The 22,101-nt window shown below is 44.8% G+C and overlaps 1 long non-coding RNA gene across 1 annotated transcript in view; it reads right to left on the reverse strand.

Moving 5' to 3' along the window:
* The window catches only part of LOC134337514 (uncharacterized), a 53,307-nt gene extending 35,155 nt beyond the window's left edge, over window positions 1-18,152 (reverse strand). Inside the window, exon 1 of the long non-coding RNA XR_010016013.1 lies at window positions 17,999-18,152. This is a non-coding gene — a long non-coding RNA (uncharacterized LOC134337514). The remainder of the gene's footprint in view (window positions 1-17,998) is intronic.
* Window positions 18,153-22,101: the final 3,949 nt, after the last annotated feature.

The raw sequence follows: 22,101 nt of genomic DNA on the forward strand, positions 1-22,101 counted from the left end.
GTCTTTCCTCTTGCAGCTGCCACTTGCCCTCTGAGGCACGGTACAGGCTGCTCTCCTATAGTGCTGCTCTCACATGAACAGATTTTCTCCAGCTGCATCCATTGTGCGCAATGTCTTCCCAGTTTTTTTGGTGTCATGTTCAATTTCTCCGGACTGAAGCATTTCCTTTGGCCTACGTGGGCTTGCTGATCTTCCTTCAACCAGGAGTAAAGGATCTGTTTGGGGAGACGCAAGCTCGGCATCCGAATGACATGACCTATCCATCAGAGTTGATGTTGCTTTATTGTAGTGGAGACGCTGTTCATGTTGGCCTCCTCCAGCATGCTGGTGTCAGTGTGTCTGTCCTTTCAGCTGATCCTCAAAATCTTTCCTTAGGTTCTTTGGTGGTATTGTTCCAGTGCTTTTAGTTGTCTACTGTAGGAATACTAACCTTAGACAACAGAACACCCTTCTCTTCTTGGACTAGTGCCAAGGGAGGGCCACCTGAAAGCACCAAAGCCTTTCTGCTCAAAGACTAATGTAAAACATAATATTGTACATCCTCAAATTATCATCGACTGGGTTATGATTGAATGCCTGTAAGTCAGAATCCCATCTAAATATAATAGGCTGCACAAAGCAAGACCCTAGGGTGACACAATGACAAAGCCACTGCCTCACATTTCCAGTATCCCAGGTTCGATTCTGACCTCAGGCGCAGTTCGTTTACACATTCTCCTTGTGACCACATGCTCTGGGTTCCTCCCACATCCCAAAGACATCAGCAATCACAACCAGGTGTAATATCACCAGTGGATGTTGCTGTCTTTGTGGCAGCAGTACATTGCAATACAGGACAATAGAAAAAAAAATCTGTAAGTTACAGTAAATATATATAACTTATTCAACTTGGCTCGTGCAAAGATAGAGAAAAAAAAAGTGGTGAGGTAGTGTTCATGGGTTCAATATCCATTCAGAAATTGGATGGCAGAGAGGAAGAAGCTGTTTCTGAATGGCTGAGTGTGTGCCTTCGAGCGTCAGTACCTTCTCCTTGATGGTAGCAAGAGAACAAGGCATGAACTGAGTCCTTGATGACGGATGTCACCTTTTTTTGAGGCATCGCTTCTCGAAGATATCCTGGATACAGTGGTTTACAACTCTCTGCAGCTTATTTTGATCCTGTGCAGTGGCAGTAGCCTCACGCCCCCACCACACCAGACGGTGATGCAGCCGGGCAGGATACTCTCCACAGTATAATTGTAGAAATTTGCGAGTGTCTTTGGTGACATATCAAATCTCCTCAATCTAAAATGAAATATAGCCACTGTTGTGCCTTCTTTGTGGCTGTATTGATATCTTGTGTCTAGGTTAGATCCTCAGAGATATTGACGCCCAGGAACTTGAAATTGTTAGCATTGGGTTAGGTAGATTAATGGGTCACTGTAAATTTGTCCATATTTATGGGCGAGTGTCAGAATCTGGGAGTCATATGCGGAGTTGATCGGAATGCGCAGATGATGAAATGAAATACACTCAGCGGCCACTTTATTCTGTCCATCCTGTACAAAAAGGCCATTGAGTGTACGTTCGAGATCTGCTGCTGGAGCCCACCCACTTCAAGGTTCAACATGTTGTGCATTCAGAGATGCTCTTCACTACTGTTGTAACGCATGGTTATTTGAGTTCATGTCACCTTGAAACAGTCTGGTCATTCTTCTCTGACCTCTCTCGTTAACAAGGTGTTCTCGTCTACAGAACTGCCATTCACTAGATGCTTTTTGTATATCGCATCATCCTCTGTAAACTCTACAGGCTGTTGTGCATGAAAATCCCAAAGAGATCAGCCATTTCTGAGATACTCAAACCACCCTGTCTGGCACCAGCAAACACTCCACGGACAAAGACTCTTAGATCACATTTCTTCCCTAGTCTGATGTTTGCTCTGAACAACGACTGAACCTCTTGACCATGCCTGCATGCTTTTATGCATTGAGTTGCTGCTACATGATTGGCTGTTTAGATAATTGCATTAACAAGCAGGTGTACAGGTTATTCAATAAAGTAGCCACTGAGTGTAGATTTTGTCCACTTTGTTTTCAAGGGGGTCAGACAGCAATAAAAATTATAACATTAGGAAATTAGCATTCTAGGATAAGTCATCTACCAATATTGCCAGGTAGTAAATTTAAAATGTGACTCAATTAACAAGATATATCTATGGACAGATCCCACCAAGGCTTTCACTGTCAGCAAGTTTTCCTATTCATATATAATTCATCATTTTTAATTGGGAGGCCATTTACCAAGCTGTGTGAATACTAATAGGCCAATGGGTAATGGCTGGCAGCCTAATGCTTAGTGCTGAGACATTGATGGAAAATACATCTCAACAGCACTTAACATCTATTGCCTTGTATAGTCAATGTCTGTGGTGACTGCTGGGCTGTATAAATAAACCATGATACATATTACTTCACTAATCCTGTAAAAGTTCTTCAGTGAGAAGCAAGAGACTGACACATGGGCAGCTTCTAGCTGAAAAATCGCCTCGAGATCACAAAGAACTGTGCATGCAAATGGAAGATTAAATATAAAACAAGATGTCATGCACTGGGTCTCAATGCTCGAATACAGACACCTCCCACCCCCCCAATAGAATTCAACGGGTACAAATGTGAAAGAAATTTGAAATGCCCTGAAAATCTGAAAATGTTATGAACAGGAATTTTATTGAAATATTTAAACTATTAGGCGAACTCCCATTGACGGGGCTGATAATAATGGAGAGGAGGTATTTCCACGGGTTCAGGGCTCATGGCTGCAGCTGGCTGTGGAGGTAGGTGAGGTCATTGGGTATATTCAAAGTGGATGTCACTTGGTTCTTGATTAGTAAGGATGTCAAATATTATGGGGAGATGGCAGCAGAATGAGGTTGAGGGGGAAAATAAATCAGACGATTGATTGGCAGAGCAGACTAATTTTGTTCCAGTGTCTCATGGTCTTGTGGTCTTTTTTAACAGGAGCTGCTGAACAGCAGTTGGATGGGGGGGGGGGGGGAGGGAATGGAAATTGAAGCGCAAAAACAGATGTTTTGGTATTTCCTATCCAGAATTTCATTATCACCAGGTACTGGCAAGATGTTGTTCGTTTAAAGCTGCGTGTGTGTCCTCTCCTCAGCCTCCTGTACCTCCTCTCTGTCAGTAGCAATAAGAAGAGAACACGTCCTGTGTGATGGAGGTCCTTGATGATGTCTATTGTGTACAGTTCTGGCTGCCCCACTATAAGAAGGATGTTGAAGCTTTGGAGAGGGTACAGAAGAGGTTTACCAGGATGCTGCCTGGTTTAGACGGCACGTGTTATCATGAGAGGCTGGATAAATTTGGGTTGTTTTCTCTGGAGTGTTGGGGGCTGAAGGGAGATCTGATAGAGTATTTACAAGATCATGAGAGGCATAGATAGAGTGGACAAAGAGTATCTGTTTCCCAGGGTTGAAATGTTTAATACCAGAGGGCTTGAAGGTGAGAGACAGTAGGTTCAAGGAGGATGTGAGGGGCAAGTTTTTACCCAGAGAGTTATGGATGCCTGGAATGTGCTGCCTGGTATGGTGGCTGAGGCAAATACATTAGAGGCTTTTACGAGATGTAAGGATGATGGACATGGCGTAGGTTGGAGGGATTAGCGTTTGGGTGTTTTTGATTTGCTTCTTAGCTGGTTCGGTACAACATTGTGGGGCGAATGGCCTGTTCCTGAGCTGTGCTGTTCTACGTTCTATGACAGATGCCACCTTTCTGAGGCATCGCCATTTGAAGATGTTCTCAATGCCTGGGAGGCTAGTGCCCATGGTGGAGTCCACTGCAGCCCTCTGCAGCTTTTACCAGTCACATGCAGTGGCTCTTGTATGTAGTTTCTCAGACCAGTATTTGTGGGAACTTTCTGTGTACAAGGTGGTTTCTGTATCTCTTGCATTTTAAACTGACTATGTTTCAAGAGAGCATGATTAAACGGCATTATGAAAGCACACACAAATTCAGTCTTAGACTGTGTAAGTGAATACCTCCGTGGCCCCTCTCGGAGATGTGTCCTTCACAAATTGGTACAGAACTACTACTACCACTACGTCGACTCAGGCCTAGGGGGCCAGCCTCGGGCACGATAACAGACTGTCCACTTCTCCCTCTCCCTCGTCAGTGTGTTCAGTTCATCTACATTAGCCACGCCGCCATCTTCTAGGAGCGTGTTGACCACAGTCTTGGGAGGGCGCCCAGGGTTCATCCTCCCATGCTTGGGCTCCCATATGATGACCAGGCTGGTAGGTAGCTCGGGGTGGTGTAGACAGTGCCCTGCTAGTTGCAGCCTTCTCGCCTCGATTTTAGTGGTGAGCATCGGTAGGTCGTTATAGAGCTCAACATTCGTCGTGTGCTGTTGCCAACTCACGTCAAGAGCCATCCGGAGCATTCATGTATAGCAACCATCTAGAGACTTTTGCATAGTCTTGGTGAGTGTCCACGTCTCGCATCCATACGTGAGAATGGACTCTATGACTGCTGTGAAGATCCTCTTTTTAAGCCCTCTGGTCAGGTTTGACTTCCAGATTTCCTTCATGTCATTCAGAAACCCGCTCAGAACTAATTGCAGTGCAATCTCCTCAAACAACAAGGAATCAGGTTTTGAAAATAATGGAAGAATAAAAAAAAATACTAAAGATCTGGGGCAGGACTTTGTTTCTTTAAGTTAAAAAAAACATCCTTATTCCTTCTTCAAAAACAAACAGAAAGCTTGCCAGTGTTCTAGGAGGAAACATCCGGAATAAGAATCAATGTTGTTTTTTTGCACCGTAATCCAAACAGGAACTCAAATTTCTGATTCAGAAATCCATTAAACCCAAACCCTTCCAGGCATTACTTAAAAAAAAAATTCCTTCCTGTTTTATTTAAACATTTAAATCTTGCAAGATATTGTCAATGCCAAGCAGTACCAAATGGATATCATTTAGAATAGGAAAGATAATCAGCCTCATAAACACAAGAGATTCTGGAGGTGCTGGGAATCCAGTGCAACATTTACAAAATGCTGGAGGAACTCAGCAGGTCAGGCAGCGTCTATGTAAAGGAAAAATGAATCAACATTTTTGGCCGAGACTCTTCATCAGGACTGGAAAGGAAGGGGGAAGAAGCCAGAATAAAAAGACAAGGGGAGGGGAAGAAGTACGAGCTAGAAGGTGATAGGGGAAGCGACATGAGGGGGAAGGTAGGTGAGCGGAGGAGGGTAGGTGAATGGAGGAAGGTAGGTGAGGGGGAGGGTTTGTGAGCAGAGGAAGGTAGGTGAGCGGGGAGGATAGGTGAGGGGGGAAGGTAGGTGAGTGGGAGAAGGTAGGTGAGTGGGGGAAGGTAGGTGAGTAGGGGAGGGTAGGTGAGCGGGGGAAGGGAGGAGAGCAGGGGAGGGTAGGTGAGGGGGAAGGTAGGTGAGTGGGGAAGGTAGGTGAGCGGGGAGCGTAGGTGAGGGGAGGAAGGTAGGTGAGCAGGGGAAGGTAGCTGAGTGGGGGAGGGTAGGTGAGCGGGGGAAGGGAGGAGAGCGGAGGGTAGGTGAGGGAGGGAAGGTAGGTGAGCGGGGGAGGGTAGGTGAGCGGGGGAAGGTAGCTGAGTGGGGGAAGGGAGAGAGCAGGGGAGGGTAGGTGAGGGGGGAAGATAGGTGAGGGGGGAAGGTAGGTGAGTGGGGGAAGGTAGGGGAGCGGGGAGGGTAGGTGAGCGGAGGGTGGGTGAGTGGGGGAAGGTAGGGGAGCGGGGGAGGTAGGTGAGGGTGGGAGAGTAGGTGAGGGTGCGGGGGGAGGGTAGGTGAGCAGGGGAAGGTAGGGGAGCGGGGGAGGGTAGGTGAGGGGAGGAAGGTAGGTGGGGGGAGATAGGTGAGGGGGAAGGTAGGTGAGGGAGAAGGTAGGGGAGCGGGGGAGTAGGTGAGGGGGGAGAGTAGGTGAGGGAGCGGGGGAGGGTAGGTGAGAGGGGGAGGGTAGGTGATCGGAGGAAGGTGGGGAGCGGGGGGAGGTAGGTGGGGAGGAGGGTAGGTGATCGGAGGAAGGTAGGTGAGCAGGGAGAGTAGGTGAGCGGGGGAAGATAGGTGAGCGGCGGAGGGTAGGTGAGCGTGGGAAGGTAGGTGAGGGGGGAGATAGGTGAGCGGGGGAAGGTAGGTGAGCGGGGGAAGGTCAGTGAGCAGAGGAAGGTAGGTGAGTGGGGGAGGGTAGATGAGGGGGGAATGTAGGCGAGCGGGGAGGGTAGGTGAGTGGGGGATGGTAGGTGAGCGTGGGAAGGTAGGTGAGTGGCGGAGGGTAGGCGAGCAGGGAGGGTAGGTGAGCGGGGGAGGGTAGGTGAGGGGGGAGATAGGTGAGCGGGGGAAGGTAGGTGAGCGGGGGAAGGTAGGTGAGCGGCGGAGGGTAGGTGAGCGTGGGAAGGTAGGTGAGCGGGGGAAGGTCAGTGAGCAGAGGAAGGTAGGTGAGTGGAGGAGGGTAGGTGAGGGGGGAAGGTAGGCGAGTGGGGGAGGGTAGGCGAGCGGGGAGGGTAGGTGAGCGGGGAAGGTGGGCGAGCGGGGGAGGGTAGGCGAGCGGGGAGGGTAGGTGAGTGGGGAAGGTGGGCGAGCGGGGGAGAGTAGGCGAGCATGGGAGGGGGATGAAGTGAGAATTGGGAGGTGATGTGTGGAGAAGTTAAAGGGTTGAAGAAGAAGGAATCTGATAGGAGAGGAGAGTGGACCATGGGAGAAAGGGTGGGAGGAGGGGCATAAGGGGGAGGTGATAGGCAGGTGAGGAGAGCCAGAATGGGGAATGGAAGAAGGGGAGGGGAACTAAAGGAAGTTAGAGAAAGTTAGATGCTACCTGACCTGCTGAGTTCCTCCAGCGTTTTGTATGCGTTACTTAAGATAATCAACCTCTTCTATTTTGTTGTGCTAGATCCAGGTTGAAAACAATGTCCTCCTCCTCCCACAGCTCCTGAATTTATCTCTTTGGTCCCCTGAAGATGCTCTCAGTCTGGCATGTGGACCTGCAAGTGTTCAAGTTGTTGGAGGCAATTATCTGGTTGGTCAGCGAGATGGCAGTACATTCTACAGAGAAAGGTCAGAGGAGATGTTTTGTTTATGCCAAGCCCTGTGACTGTGACAACAGCAAAAATGTCTAATCCCGTACGTGGACAGGAGTGAGATCCATGATAGGTTTAAAAGGGAAAGGTTAACATCTGAACATGGATGTATTTACAGTGCTGTGCAATAGTCTTAGGCACATATATATAGCTGGCGTGCCTAGGACTTTTAAACACCAGAAAATCTGCAGATGCTGGAAATCCAAGACAGCGCACAGAAAATGCCAGAGGAACTTAGCAGATCAGGCAGCGTCAATGGAAGTCAATAAACAGTTAATGTTTCAGGCTGAGACCCTTCATCAGGACTGTCCAGGAGACCTGACGAAGGCCCTCGGCCCAAAATGTCACCTATTTATCAATTTCCATAGATGCTGCCTGACCTGCTGAGTTCCTCCAGCATTTTGTGTGTGCAGCCCAAGAGGTTTGTGCAGTACTCCAGTAATTTTATGTACTGCACTGTAGTGCTGCCACAATAAAATACAAATTTCATGACATATGTGAGTGATGATAAAGCTGATTCTGATAAGGGTCTTCATAGGGACTGAAAATGGGAAGGGGGCAGGGAGAGGGGAATTATGGTAGGGAAAGGGGGAAGAGAGAGGGGAGGGAGTGGGAAGCACCAGATAGACATTCTGCAATGATCAATAAACCAGTTGTTTGGAATCAAATGTCATTGCCTGGTGTCTCAGGGCTGGGTGTGTCTGTACACATGCCACCCCGTGCCCCTGGCATTCCTCCTCTGCCATCTGTGTGTATGGTATATATAATTTATAATTTATTTATTTAGCAATACAGTGTGAAATAGGCCCTTCTGTCCCTTCGAGCAGCGCCAGCCCAGCAAATACAATTAACCCCAACCAATCACGGGACAATTTACAATGCCCAATTAACCTGCAAACTGGTACAGTATGTCTTTGGACTGTGGGAGTAAACTGGAGCACTTGGGGAAAACCCACGCATTCTATGGGGAGAATGTACGCACACCTTACAGAACGACGTCAGGACTGAACTCCAAAATACAGAACAAGCTGAGCAGTAATAGCATTGTAACACACATCAAAGTTGCTGGTGAACACAGCAGGCCGGGCAGCATCTCTAGGAAGCGGTACAGTCGATGTTTCGGGCCGAGACCCTTCGTCAGGACTAACTGGAGGAAGAGCTAGTAAGAGATTTGAAAGTGGGCGGGGGAGGGGGAGATCCGAATTGATAGGAGAAGACAGGAGGGGGAGGGATGGAGCCAAGAGCTGGACAGGTGATTGGCAAAAGGGATACGAGAGGATCATGGGACGGGAATCCTAGGGAGAAAAGCATCTTCCTAGAGATGCTGCCTGGCCTGCTGCGTTCACCAGCAACTTTTATGTGTGTTGCTTGGAATTCCAGCATCTGCAGATTTCCTCGTGTATGCGTAATAGCATTGTGCTAATCACTGGGTTACCATGGCACCCATTCAAACTTCTTTTGACCCTATATTGATCAGCTGGAGCAAATTTAATGGGTAAATATAATCTTTTTGTGCCATGATATCATTGGAGAGGCTGCAGATGAAATTTCCAAGAATTATTTGAGGGCTGGAGAGTTATATGTTTGTAGTTATGAGGAGTGATTGTTCAAACTGAAGAAGTTTAATTTGCAACAATGCAAACTAAGTGAATATTTAACTGAAGTGTATTAAATGATAAGAAGTGTAACAGAGGTAAACAGAAGGGATGTATTTACTTTAGTAGACAGATCAGTTACTGGGGGACATAAAAGTGTAGGACAGATATTGAGAAAAAGATCTTTCATTCAGTGAGTGGTGGGAATCTGTAATTTATCACCTAATGTGTTGTGGAGGCGGAGGTGTTGGTCACATTTAAAGATGAAAAGGGTAATGGCTTCCAAATGATCTGGCTGGGCACCAGAAGAGTCAACCAGGACTGTAGGAACTGGAAAGTGGAACCAATTTTATTGCTGGCTTCAACATAATTGACGGGCACTGTCGGGGGGGGGGGCGCGGCACAAAGGCTGGTGTAACACTTTTCAACACTTTACAATACCAGCGACCGGGGTTCAATTCCTGTTGCTCTCTGTAAGGAGTTTGCACGTTCTGCCCCTGAATGTGTGGGTTTCCTCCGGGTGTTCTGGTTTCCTCCTACATTCCAAAGACATACATGTTCGTGAATTCTGGGCATGTTTGGTTGGCGTCGGAAGCGTGGCGACACTTGCAGGCAGCCTCCAGCATGTCCACCGACTGTGTGTTTCAATGTACATGTGACAAATAATACTAATCCTTATAATCTGTTCAATGGACTGTTTCTGTTAGTTACTTATGATTTCAACATTAGATATTGTCCAGTATTGTTTCCTAAATTATGAACTTAGACAACAAGCTTTAGTGAAATATTTGAATGCAGAAAGCATCACACCAAGATAAATTCAAATGTCACCCAAATACAACGGTTTCTCTGTAGGGAATCATTAGATCATGATCTGAAGTTTCAGAAACCGCCGTTCTCAGTAATATTTGGATGTAGATCGATGGAATAGGTTTTATTTAGGATATTTTACAGCAGGAATTCCAGCGGGCTGTGTAGTCATGAATAGGTTCCCCAAGTTTTCGTAAGTATCTTAATTAGTAGACGTCAGCAAATGAGAACATCTCTCTGTGTTAACAGTATCAATGTCAATAGAAAACTTTCTCATTACATTTCCATTATTTTCATTGTAGAAACTGCGAGCTATTAAATTGGGCAGGACTCACAATAAGTAAAATTAGATCAGCTGCTTGTCGAAACTCCCACTGCATCTGACTCTCCTTTTCAACAAAGTCTCAGAAGCAAATAATTACACCAAAAATGTAGTGGGATAGGAATGCAGTGGAAGTTGATGTAAAGCATAATCTTCCTTCAGTCTGAGGAATGAAAGGGATTGAAAGGTTGAAGTGAAGGAAGAAATATATGGTGCAGATTTATTTCTCGAGCTTCCACAATAGATTCTTCTGCTGTTTTCACCCAGCTCCTTCTCCCCATGGTCGAAACATCTTGTTTCCTTTTGATGCCTTGCAAGTTATATGCCTACATCACTTTATGCTCAGGGTACCATTCCTAAATTAAAATGCAAAAGAAAACTACGGTGCTCTCTAATTACTCTCCACTACTATCAGATTCCTTCTTCGTCACCCTTTTGCCTTTTCTGCCATCACCTCCCGACTTCCACTGCATCCCCTCTCCCCCACTCACCAATCTGCCCCCCACCTGGTTTCACCCATCACCTGCCAGATTGCACCCCTTTCCCCTTCCCCACTTCCTTATTCTGAGTTCCCCCCTCTTCCTTTCAAGTTTGGTGAGGGTTCTTGGATTGAAACATCAACTCTTTATTCCTCTCCACAGATGCTGCCTGACTTGCTGAGTTCCTCCAGCTTTTTGTGTTTGTTACCAATGCCAGAAACCCAGAGTAAAAGACCAAAACTGCTGGAAACGCTCAGCAAGTCGAGGAACAAATGTGGAAATAGGAACCAAGGTAACTGAAAATTAATACTGTCCCTTTTTCCACAGATGCTGCCTGATCTTCTGAGCATTTCCAAAATTTTCTGTTAATAAACTGTTCTTGATTCACCCCTGGCTGAATGAAAGCATTGTACACCAAACAGGCACTACCAATCTTGCTAATCCTCTCACTCACGACATCTTAGCTCTGTAGAGACGTAATGGGAGCATCGAGTTGTGATCAGCTTTTGGGAACGCTACCAGTCAGTTCAGATTGGCAAAAACATCTCCTCCACAATCCCCATCAGCAAGGAGCACTGCAGGGATGTGTACTTAGCCCCTGCTCTACTCGCTTTACACCTATGACTCTGTGGCCGAGTACAGCTCCAACACCATATACAAGTTTGCTGATGACACCGTCGTTGTGGGCTGTATCAACGGGGGTTCTGAATCAGTGTACAGGAGGGAGACTGAAAAGTTGGCTGAGTGGTGTAATAACAACAACCTCTCCACCATGTCAATATGACCAAGGACTTTGTAGATTTCAGGGGAGGGAAACCAGTAATAATTGGAGGATCAAAAGTAGAGAGGGTCAGTAACTTTAAATTCTTGGGTGTTAGTGTCTCAGAGGACCTGTCCTGGACCTATCGTATAAATATTATTGCGAAGAAAGCACGACAGCTCCTCTACATTACTCAGGAGTCTGTGGAGATTCAGCATGTCATCAAAAACCTTGGCAAAATTCTATAGGTGTGTGGTGGAGAGTGTGCTGACTGGCTGCATTACAGCCTGGAATGGAAACACTAATGCCTTTGAGCGAAAAATCATACAAAAGGTACTGGATTCGGCCAGTACATCAGGGGTAAAACCCTCCCAGCCGCTGAAGACATTGATGTAAAAGGTTGCCATAGAAAAGCAGCATCCGTCATGAAAGATCCTCACCACCCAGGCCATGCTCTTTTCTCACTGCTGCCGTCAGGCAGAAGGTACAAGAGCCTCAGGACTCACACCACCAATCTCAAGAACAGCTACCACCCCTCAATCCTCAGGCTCTCGAACAAAAGGGAATATCTACACTCATTCTACTTCTGGTGTTCCCACAAACGATGGTCTCATTTTATGGAATCTATAACCCGTTATTTCATACTCATTATTTATTGCTATTTAATTATATTTGCAGTTGCACAGTTTGCGTCCATTGATCCTGTTTACAGTTACTGTTCTATAGAATTGCTAAGTATGCCTGCAGAAAAAGTATCTTGAGGTCGTATGTGAAGACATGTATGTAATCTGATAATAAATTTTACTTTGAACTTTGGTATTGGCACTGAAACTCCTAAATTAACTGTGTCAAAGCCTCTGTTGTGATGACTGTTTTTGTCAAATGCAAACGCTTAATAATTAAATTCTCACTTCTTCTCGCAAGGATCTGGTATGCAGATATAAAGGCATTTCTTATGACGACACACAGGGCAAAATCTCACTAATAACATTGAAATAAGTGAGCTGTTATTCAGTGTTTGATGTCTGTTCTCTGTTTTCCACAGTCTACTGCTATAACCTGCACTTTTGCCCTGCACTCACTGATCTCAGGGTCAACTATCCAGCAACATCATATTTTAAAAATTCTCAGCCTCCAGTTTGGATCTCCTCATAACCTTGTCCTTCCTATCTCTGTATTGTCCTCCAGTCCTACTCCTCTCCAGGGATTTCTGCTTTCAAATCATACAGAATATCTGTAAATCTCTGGAATCCTGCCAGTAAACTTCTCGCTTCTCCTCTCAGACTCTTCCTAGAAACCATTTTTGGACCAAACTCCTATAAAAACAAATGCTGATGAGGCATCGTGTCGGGTTTTGTTTAGATGAATCATAATGTTTTTCACAGGAGAGGAACAGCCTCTTTCAGCCCTTCTCATCCATGCTGAATGTGAAACCTATCTACACTAATCCCATTTGCCCACATTAGGCCCTGGATGCCTTCCCATTGGCATCTATCCAAACGCATTTTAAACATTGCGATTGTATCTGCCTCCACCACATCCTACGCAGCTTGTTCCAGACATTCACCACGCTCTGTGTACAAAGCCTGCTCCTCAGATCTACCCTCTCACCTTAACACTGTGCCGTTTAGTTCTAGATTCCCTTACCCTGGGAAAAAAAGGATTCTGATTATTTATCCTATCCATGTCCTCAGGAATTCTGTAAACATCAAATGGGCCACACTTCATATTCCTATGTTCGAGTTAGAGAAACCCCAGCCTATCCAATCTCCCCTTACAGCCCTCCATTCCGAGCCAACATCCTGCACTCTCTCTATTCCACCACATCCTTCCTGACGCCCTGACGAAGGGTCCCGGCCTGAAACGGCGACTGTACCTCTTCCTAGAGATGCTGCCTGACCTGCTGCGTTCACCAGCAACTTTGATGTGTGTTGCTTGAATTTTCAGCATCTGCAGAATTCCTTGTGTTTACATCCTTCCTGTAATGTGGCAACCAGAACTGCACATTCTGCTCAAAGTGCTATCTAAGCAATGAACTGGGCAGATGCAACATGACACCTCGACTCTTATACACAGTGACTTGACCTATGAAGGCAAGCACGCCAAATCTAAGCTATACTGCGAGGGTAGCCTACAGCCCAATGGGATGAACGTTGAATTTTCCAATCTTACACTGTGTTGCATTCTCACCGCATCAGTCCACCCAGGAAATGTCTACCTTTGTTCAACATTTCTACACCTCCTCTCTTGTTACCTGAACATCATCTTCCCCCTTCTGGCTCCATCTGTCCATCACTCACATACCCATCTAGCTGTTTTTCTTCTCCCTTGATTCACCTTTCCTAACCCCTCTCCCCACCTGGTTCCATCAGCACATCACTCCTCACGTATCTGGTTCCACATAACATCCTCTGTCTCAGCACCCCCTCTCTCTTTTATATACTGCCCATCATCCTTCTACACGCAGTCTGGATGCAGGGTCTCGGCCCCCAAAACATCAGCCATCCCTTCACCTCCACAGATGCTGCTTGCCCTGTTTAGTTTAGATTTGCCACTGATTCTAGCATCTGCAGCCTCTTGTGTATCCAAGAATACCAAATGCCTTTTTCATTATCTTATTTGCCTGTGTCGCCACTTTCAGGGTCCTCTTCACTTGCTCCCCAAAGTCTCTCAACATTCCTAAGGTCCCTGATATTTACTCTATATGTCCTTCCAGAAATTAGCTTTCCAGAGTGCATTACTCATTCTTTTCTGGATTAAATTCCTCCAGCGACTACTCCACCCAATCTTCCAGCTGTTCTATGTCCCACTCTGCTTCACTATCTACAACTCCACATCTGCAAACAAGCTAATCAGATCACCGACATTCTTAGCCAAGTCATTTACATATATTATAATAACAAGGATCCCAGCATCGATCTACTGGTCCTTCGTACACATTTCCAGTCTGAGAGGCTCAGAGCCAAAGTCAAAGAATTGTTCAGGATAGAAATGGGCCCTTCAGCCCTTCACATCAATTCCAATCCTTTTGCCCATCTACTGCAATCCATTTGCCTGTTTTAGGAAAGTATCTGTCCTTGTTTTGCCTGAAGTATCAGTCTGGATCAGCGGTTCCCAACCTTTTGTTTTACCATGGACACCCTACAATTAACCAAGGGGTCTGTGGACCACAGATTGGGAACTGCTGGTCTAGATGTTTCTTAAACATTATAATTGTATCTGATTTCACTATCTCCTCGAGCACCAAGTTCCAGATATAAACTTTCCCTCATATTTTCTTTAAAACTCGTCTTAAATCTATGCTTCTTGTCTTTGGTACTCATTTCATGGGAAAAAAAATTCTGACCATCTACTCTATCTATCGATCTTTTGATTTTATAATCCTCCATCAGGTCACCCCTCAGATTCTTTCACTCCAGGGAACCCACAACCTATCCAGTCTTTCCCCAAAAATATAGTCCTCCAGTCCACGCAACATCCTGGTAAATCTCCTCCGCTCTCCTTTCAGAGCAATCATGCACTTTGTATTGTGTGGTGACTTGAAATGCACACAATTCTTCAGTGGCAAGTTGCAACACAATGTTCCAGCTTTTATATTCTATTCCCAGGCCTATGATCATAAGCATGCCATATCCTATCTACTGTGCTGCTGGAAAGTTCGTGAACCTGTAGAATTTTCTCTATTTCTGCATAAATATGACCTCAAATGTGATCAGATCTTTACTCAAGTCCTAAAACTAGATAAAGAGCACCCAATTAAAGAAATAACCCAAAAAACGTTATATTTGTTCATTTATTTTGTGAGAAAAATTATCCAATATAGCATGTATTTGTTGGAAAATGTATGCGAACCTTTGCTTTCAATGGCCCCATTGTACAGCAATAACTTCAACAAAAAGTTCCCGGTACCTGTTGATCAGTCCTGCACATCAGCTTGGAGGTATTTTAGGCCATTCCTCTTTACAAAGCTGTTTCAACTCTGGGATGTTGGTGGGCTTCCTTGAATGAACTGCTTATTTCAGGTCCTTCAACAACATTTCTATACGATTAAGGTCAGGACTTTGACTCGGCCATTCCAAAACACAACTTTATTTTGTTTTTAAATCATTCTGTTGTTGATTTACTCGACTTTCAGATCATTGTCTTGTTGTATTATCCAACTTCTATTAAGCTTCAGGTGACAGACTGCTACCCTGAAATTCTCCTGTCAAATGTCTTGGTACACTTTTGAACCCATCGTTCCCTCAATGATTGCAAGCTGTCCCGGTCCTGTGGCAGCAAAGCAGCCCCAAACCATGATGCTCCTTCCACCAAGCTTCACAGTTGGGAGAGGTTTTGGTGTTGCTGTGCAGTGCCCTTTTCCCTCCAAACATAGCAATGTGCATTTCTGCCAAAAACTTCAACTTTTGCCTCATCTGTCCACAGAATATTGTCCCAGAAGCATTGTGGAACATCCAGGTGGTCTTCTGCAAACTTGAGAAATGCAGTAATGGTTTATTTGGAGAGCTGTGGTTTCTTCCCTGATGTCCTATGAACACAATTTTTGTTCAGTGTTTTTCTTATAGAGGACACATGAACAGAGACTTTAGCAAGTTCTAGAGATTTCTGCAGGTCTTTTGCTGTTACCCTTGGGTTCTTTCGCACCTCCTTCAGCATTGCATGTTGTGCTCTTGGTGTGATCTTTGCAGGATGCCTACTCCTAGGGAGAGTAGCTGTACTGAATTTCCTCCATTTGTAAACAATTTCACCTACTGTGGACTGATGAACACTCGGGTCTTTAGAAATGCTTTTGTAACCTTTTCCAGCTTCATTCATCCCTAAGGTCCTCTGAAAGCTGGTTTGATCAAGACATGGTGCACTTAAACAAATCTTTCTTAAGAGCAGGCTCTGTCAGTAACCTGAATTTGTGTGTCTTTCTTATGGGGCAGGGCACCTCTACAACCCACACCTCCAATCTCATCTTACTGATTGGAACACTTGACTCCAAATAGCTTTTGTAGAAGGCAGAGGTTCGCATACTTTTTCCAACAAATACATGTAATATTGGATCATTTTCTCAATAAATAAATGAACAAGCATAAGGTTTTTTTGTGTTATTTATTTCATTTGGTTCTCTTTATCTAGTTTTAGGACTTACATGAAGATCTGAGCACATTTTAGGTCATATTTATGAGAAAATTCTATGGGGTTCACGAACTTTCTAGCACTAGTGTATCAGTGTAACTGCTTTCAGAGAGCTATAGACGTGAAAGCAAAGTATCTCTGTTCATAAGCATTCCTTATCACCCCACCTTTTACTATACATGTCCTGCTCCTATCTGACTTCACCAAAAGCATCACCTTACACTTGTCAGCAGGTGGAACACAACCCCAACGCTCTGCCTAACCTTGTATCTGATGGAGGTCTTGCTGTAGCCTTGGTTGATCTTCCTCAACCTCGCCAATTTTTTGTGTCTTATGCAAACACTTTATTCTGCAAAAAGGTTAATCTGACGTTCACATCCAAGATACTTTACAACTTCTTTAAAGGCTGCCATATAAATGCAGGTCGTTATTGCATATGCTAAAAGATAGAATTTACTCTATTTTGAACAGTGCCATGAACTTTAAGGTCCGTGTGAACACCTTCCTCAAATTCCAGCAGGGCCTGACTGAGACTAGTTATGTTAACTCTGTTGTCCAGCTTGCTGTACATCCCGTTTCTGCTCGCTGTCTCTCCCAAGATGAATGATTTGAAGAGGGCAGTGTAAACTGGTTGGCTAATCTTTATTATAATGGATCAAATTACCTCATCCCTACCTACAATGTATCCGGCTGCTTAATACAGACTGAAACAGAAGCATCCTTAACGTTGCCTTACTTGGTCAAATAACCAGTTTACATTTACTACCAAGTTAAAAATTTTGGAATCAACATTAAGAGAAAGGAGAAGCGAGAGATGGGAGCGTCGGTCACGGTTAACAGCTCAAGGATTGAGCTACACAGATTTAAAGTTTGGGGCCAGATACGAAAGGGGCATTGAGGAATACATTTTCTTTTTAAAATTCGCAGGGTGGTTCTGTTATTGGACTCACTGTCTGTCACAGTGGCGGTAACGATTAATCAACGTTTCCCAAAAGTGGATGGGCGCGGGGAGATGAACTCGCCGAGATACGGCGAAAAGGAGCGGTGTTGGGGTGAGAGAAACGAGGGCACGATTTGCCCGCTTTAAGGAGCACTCTGTGATTGGCAGGAGTACCCCGGAGGGAGAACCATGAATTCATTTAGCCATCTAACAGTACATCCAGGCATCTGAATTTGAGCCATTTGAAGAAGCCAGTGAAATCCAGATATTCTCGAGAAGTAGAGGGGGGACGGTGCCGGGAATAAGTTCATTGGAAGCCGGAGACAAAATAAGCGCGTCAACAAACACGAGCTTTGCAAAGTTGACTTGCTTTCTTGAGAACGCAGGACCTGTTTAGTTGCAGTACTCGGACAAGTTTTATGACACAGTTTCAGCCTGACCCATAAAATGCAGGCGCACGTTACAGGCAATTATATCCGTTTATATCGCCAGCTTTATCACCAGAACGCACTTACGAGGCCTCTTTTGGGGAGGAGAAGAGTACAGACAACGTTTACAATTATCCATGCCCCATTTCTCCCATCCACTAAGATAACTCTCACACACATAGAGCAACTTTAACAACCAACTCAACATTCCCTCTGCAGCCGATAGATTTAATCCGAAATCTATTTACCTGCACAATTCCGAGATTAAAAACAACGAAAGTGCGGAGGAATGGACATTTTCGATCAAAATTGCAGTCAATTACTGACAACCTCTACTAGGAAGATGTTCCGTTCCCACGGAGCTGATACTCCGTGGCTTTTTAAATCGTTCATTTTTTCGCAAATTAGTATAAATTTCGTCTGAAGCGTGACATGCCACTTACTGACGACTCGATCTCGTTAATGCAACTTGTTATAGGTTGCCGATCCCCGCGGGAAAACAGAGGCTCCAACCCAGCGGTCCGGTGCGTCCGATCGACCCCTCTCTCAGCCCATTTAGCAGCGCAGCGCTCGGCTCCTCAGAGACTCGCGATCTCGTGGTTCGCTGCAATCAAATTAGCTTGCAATTTGAGAGACAGAGAGCGAGTCCAGCACGGTTATATGATGCACCCGGGACGCTGAATCATTGTGTTCTCTCTCTTTGAAAAGCCATTAGGATTTCTTTCAGGGAATAGGTCATAGTTGCGACAAATATTCATATTTATACAGCATCTAGAACGTGATAAAATATCCTAAAGAATGAACAAAAGGATGAAACCAATCTCGCTTTTCCCATTTCGGTTTATTACAGTCCCTGACCTATCCCCCTCTTGACGGTTGTTGGCACATACTGTCGTTGCCAATCTCTTGGTCATCGAGTGTCCAAAGATTCACCTCCCTTTAAGTGAGGAAAATTTCCCTCATTTCTGCCATAAATAGCCTTCCCCTTATTCTGATATGATGACCGGTGGATCGGGATTGGGCAATCAGAAGAGACAACCCTTCCTGATTCCACACAAAATGCTGGTGAACGCAGCAGGCCAGGCAGCATCTATAGGAAGAGGTACAGTCGACGTTTCGGCCTGAGACCCTTCGTCATGACTAACTGATACTATCTCTTCTTTCAGTTAGTCCTGACAAGGGGTCTCGGCCCGAAACGTCGACTGTACCTCTTCCTATAGATGCTGCCTGACCTGCTGCGTTCCACCAGCATTTTGTGTGTGTTGCTTGAATTTCCAGCATCTGCAGATTTCCTCGTGTTTGCCTTCCTGATTGCAGTTTGTCAAGCCCGGTCAGAATGTTTTGAGTTTCAATGGGATCTCCTCTCATTTTTCCAAAATCTAGTGCGGCACCGTTAGAGACCTGGGTTCGATCCCGATGCTGGCGCTGTAAGAGTTTTACGCTATTACATAGCATATGGAACTCATTGGAGAAGGAGGAGAGTGTGTACGTTCTCCCCGAGATCGTGAGGGTTTCCTCTGGGTGCAACCGTTCCTCTCGCATCCCAAAGATGAACGTTACGGACATGCTATATTGGCGCCGGAACAGTGGCGAAACTTGCAGGCTGTCCCCAGTACATTCTTGGACTGTGTTGATCGTTGACACAAACGACGCATTTCACAGGATGTTTCGATATACCTGTGACAAACAAAGCTGAACTATAATCTCTGTCACAGGCCCAGCCAGCTCAATCATTGCTGGTGTAGCAAACCTGAAAACAGTGTAGTGGAACTTTACCACATTTCCTTTAAGGCAACATATTCTTTGAAGACCAATATTACAAATATAGGCTCACCAGAGTCCTGTGCAATTGCATTAAAACATATTTATTCCTGTATTTTAATCCCCTTGTGATAAAGGTCAATATTGCATTTGGTCTCCTCAGTGTTCATTGGTTTCAAGGACATCTAGTTCAGTTGTAACCACACCAAAGTCTGCAGATGCTGCAAATTGAAAGCAGCACATACAAAATGCTGGTGGAACTCAGCATATCAAGCAGCATCTATGGAAATGAATCGATAGTCGACGTTTTGAGCCAAGACCCTTCTTCAGGACTGAGAAGGAGGAAGATGCCAGAATAATAAGGAGGGGGGAAGGGAAGGAAGCTAGCTGGAAGGTGACAGATGAAGCCAGATGGATGGGAAAAGGCAAGGGCTGGAGCAGAAGGAATCTGATAGGAGATCCAACCTAGTTCAGTTGGATGACATTACCTAATCTCCCACCATATAAAATATACTTTGCATTTCCGTTTCATGCACCGAAGTGGAGACATTACAGTGCCCCAGAATCAGACAGCCCAGTCCTTTAGCCCATCATGTTCATGTTGACCATTGTAATTCATCACATTTATTGCATCTGCCAAGTTCTTGCCATTTACTCAGCTTGTCTACGTCCTCCTACCTACTTATGATCCCAGATAGTTTTGTATCACCAGCAGCCTTGCAAATACTACATCTGGTCTTCCAAGGAAATCATTAATCAGGACTAGAAACTAACAATTTGGCTACAATAAGATTAGGAACATTGTGGTGAATATTCAACTCACCTCAACTCACCGAAATCTGCCCACCATCTACAAAGCTCCAGTCAGGAGCTTGTGGAATACTTTTCAATTGCTTGGGGGAATGCAGCTTCAACAGCACTCAAGAAGCTTGATGTCATAGTAGCCCTCTTGATAGGCAACCCATCCAGAACCATTCACTCACTCTACCAATGACATGGTTTATGCCATCTACAGGATATACTGCAGCAGCTTGATAAGATCCCTTAGACATCTCCTTCTAAACCCATGACCTCTGCCAGCCGGAAGGACAATGGCAGCAACACATGGGAACACCTCCAGCTCAAAGTTGGTGTCTAAACTGATCATGCTGACTTGGAAATACTGCATATTGCTGTTCTTTCACCATCACTGGGTCAAAATCCTGAAACTCTCTCCCTAACCGCGTTATGGGTATACTGTATTCACACCTCAAGGACTTAATGGTTGAAGAAATCTCACTACCATCTTCTCAAGAGCAATTAAGGGCGGGAAATTAAATGCTGGCCCAGCCTGTAAAGTCCACATCCATTTAATGAATGAAACAGAAGTGAGTTTCAAGCACTGATCCCTGTGGTACCCTATGTCAAATTAAGAAAATTCCACTTCTTTCCACTCTTTGCTTTCTGACTGATGAGCGTATGTATTTTTTTCTGACCACCTACACTGGATTTCATCTGAAGTTTTTGCAAACCCAACTACTGTATATCATATCCATAGGTTCCACTTTAATAGTCATGTCCACAGAATACTTGAATAGATTAATCCAACATGATTTTCCTTTCCATAGATCTGTGCTGACTCTGCTCAACCCTACTATCCTTTTCAGTTGAAAAGAAACCTGCAATTTAGCAGTATGAACCCCAATTTAGCATTATGAACCCAACATGGATGTGAGTTTTCTTGTGTAGATACTTACCCACCAACTTCTGTGACAAGTAGATACTTCCAGATGGCTGCAAGTCCAGAACGTGAGCCATCAAATGTGGGAGCATCAAAAAATCATGAGAACAGTGAAAGTCAAGCATTAGCAATTAGTTGGGGTGGCAGGGCAAAGTTCAGGCTTGAATTCTGAACAGACAAGGCAGGTCTACAAACTAATCAGAAGAGATGTCCATTCTGAGGAACTGATAAACCAGATCTGGAACCTTATTTTCCATCTTCATAAATGTTCATAGAGTCTTCCCATTATTTCTACAGTAGTTTTTTTTTCAGGAGTTTGGTTTAAATTACTATTCAAGGAAAAAAACAATACTTTGTGGAATCTTTTCCTCAATAGAAAGAAAATTAAGATAGGTTTATTTTTCTATAGTAACTTTTATTCATTCCTAAGTGCTTCACAGTCTTTGAGGTACTTTTGAAGTGCAGTCACTGATGTAAAGTGGCAAGGTTAAATGAGTGTGGATGGATCATACTATTAAATCTTTAAGTGCAGGGAATGGAACTATTGGGCTGAATGGTGGTTTAGTGTTCAGTTTGTTGTCTCCGTCTTCACAAGGCTATCCCAATGAGAACTACTTCTTGGACAAATATCTCATTGCTTTTACAATTAGCTCAAGAGAAGTACCAGCCTAAGTGGGTTCATCATTTCAAAGCACTGAGCAATAAAACGGTATTTACAACTGGGCAACGTAAATAAGACACTAACTTACTGTTGTTTCCTTCAGAAAGAGCATTGCCAGTTGACATACACAGAGCGAACTGTTCTCAGCGTAATTAATCTGGAACGAATGACTCAAATTTCTTACTCTTCATCTGGCTGAGTAAAAGAATGCATTCATGTTGTCTTTCTGATCAAGAGCTACTAGTGGGAGGTCAGCTGCTACCCATTATCAGAACCTTGCTTGTCCCATCAAGCATCCTGCTCTGGTTGGCCTGTGTGTTGGAACAGAGGACAACATTTAGAACTGTGCCATGCCTGCTTAGATTCTCTGGGACCTGTGGAGAATATGCATTTTCAGCAACAGT

Source organism: Mobula hypostoma, chromosome 24, assembly GCF_963921235.1.
Source record: "Mobula hypostoma chromosome 24, sMobHyp1.1, whole genome shotgun sequence".
NCBI lineage: Eukaryota > Metazoa > Chordata > Chondrichthyes > Myliobatiformes > Myliobatidae > Mobula > Mobula hypostoma.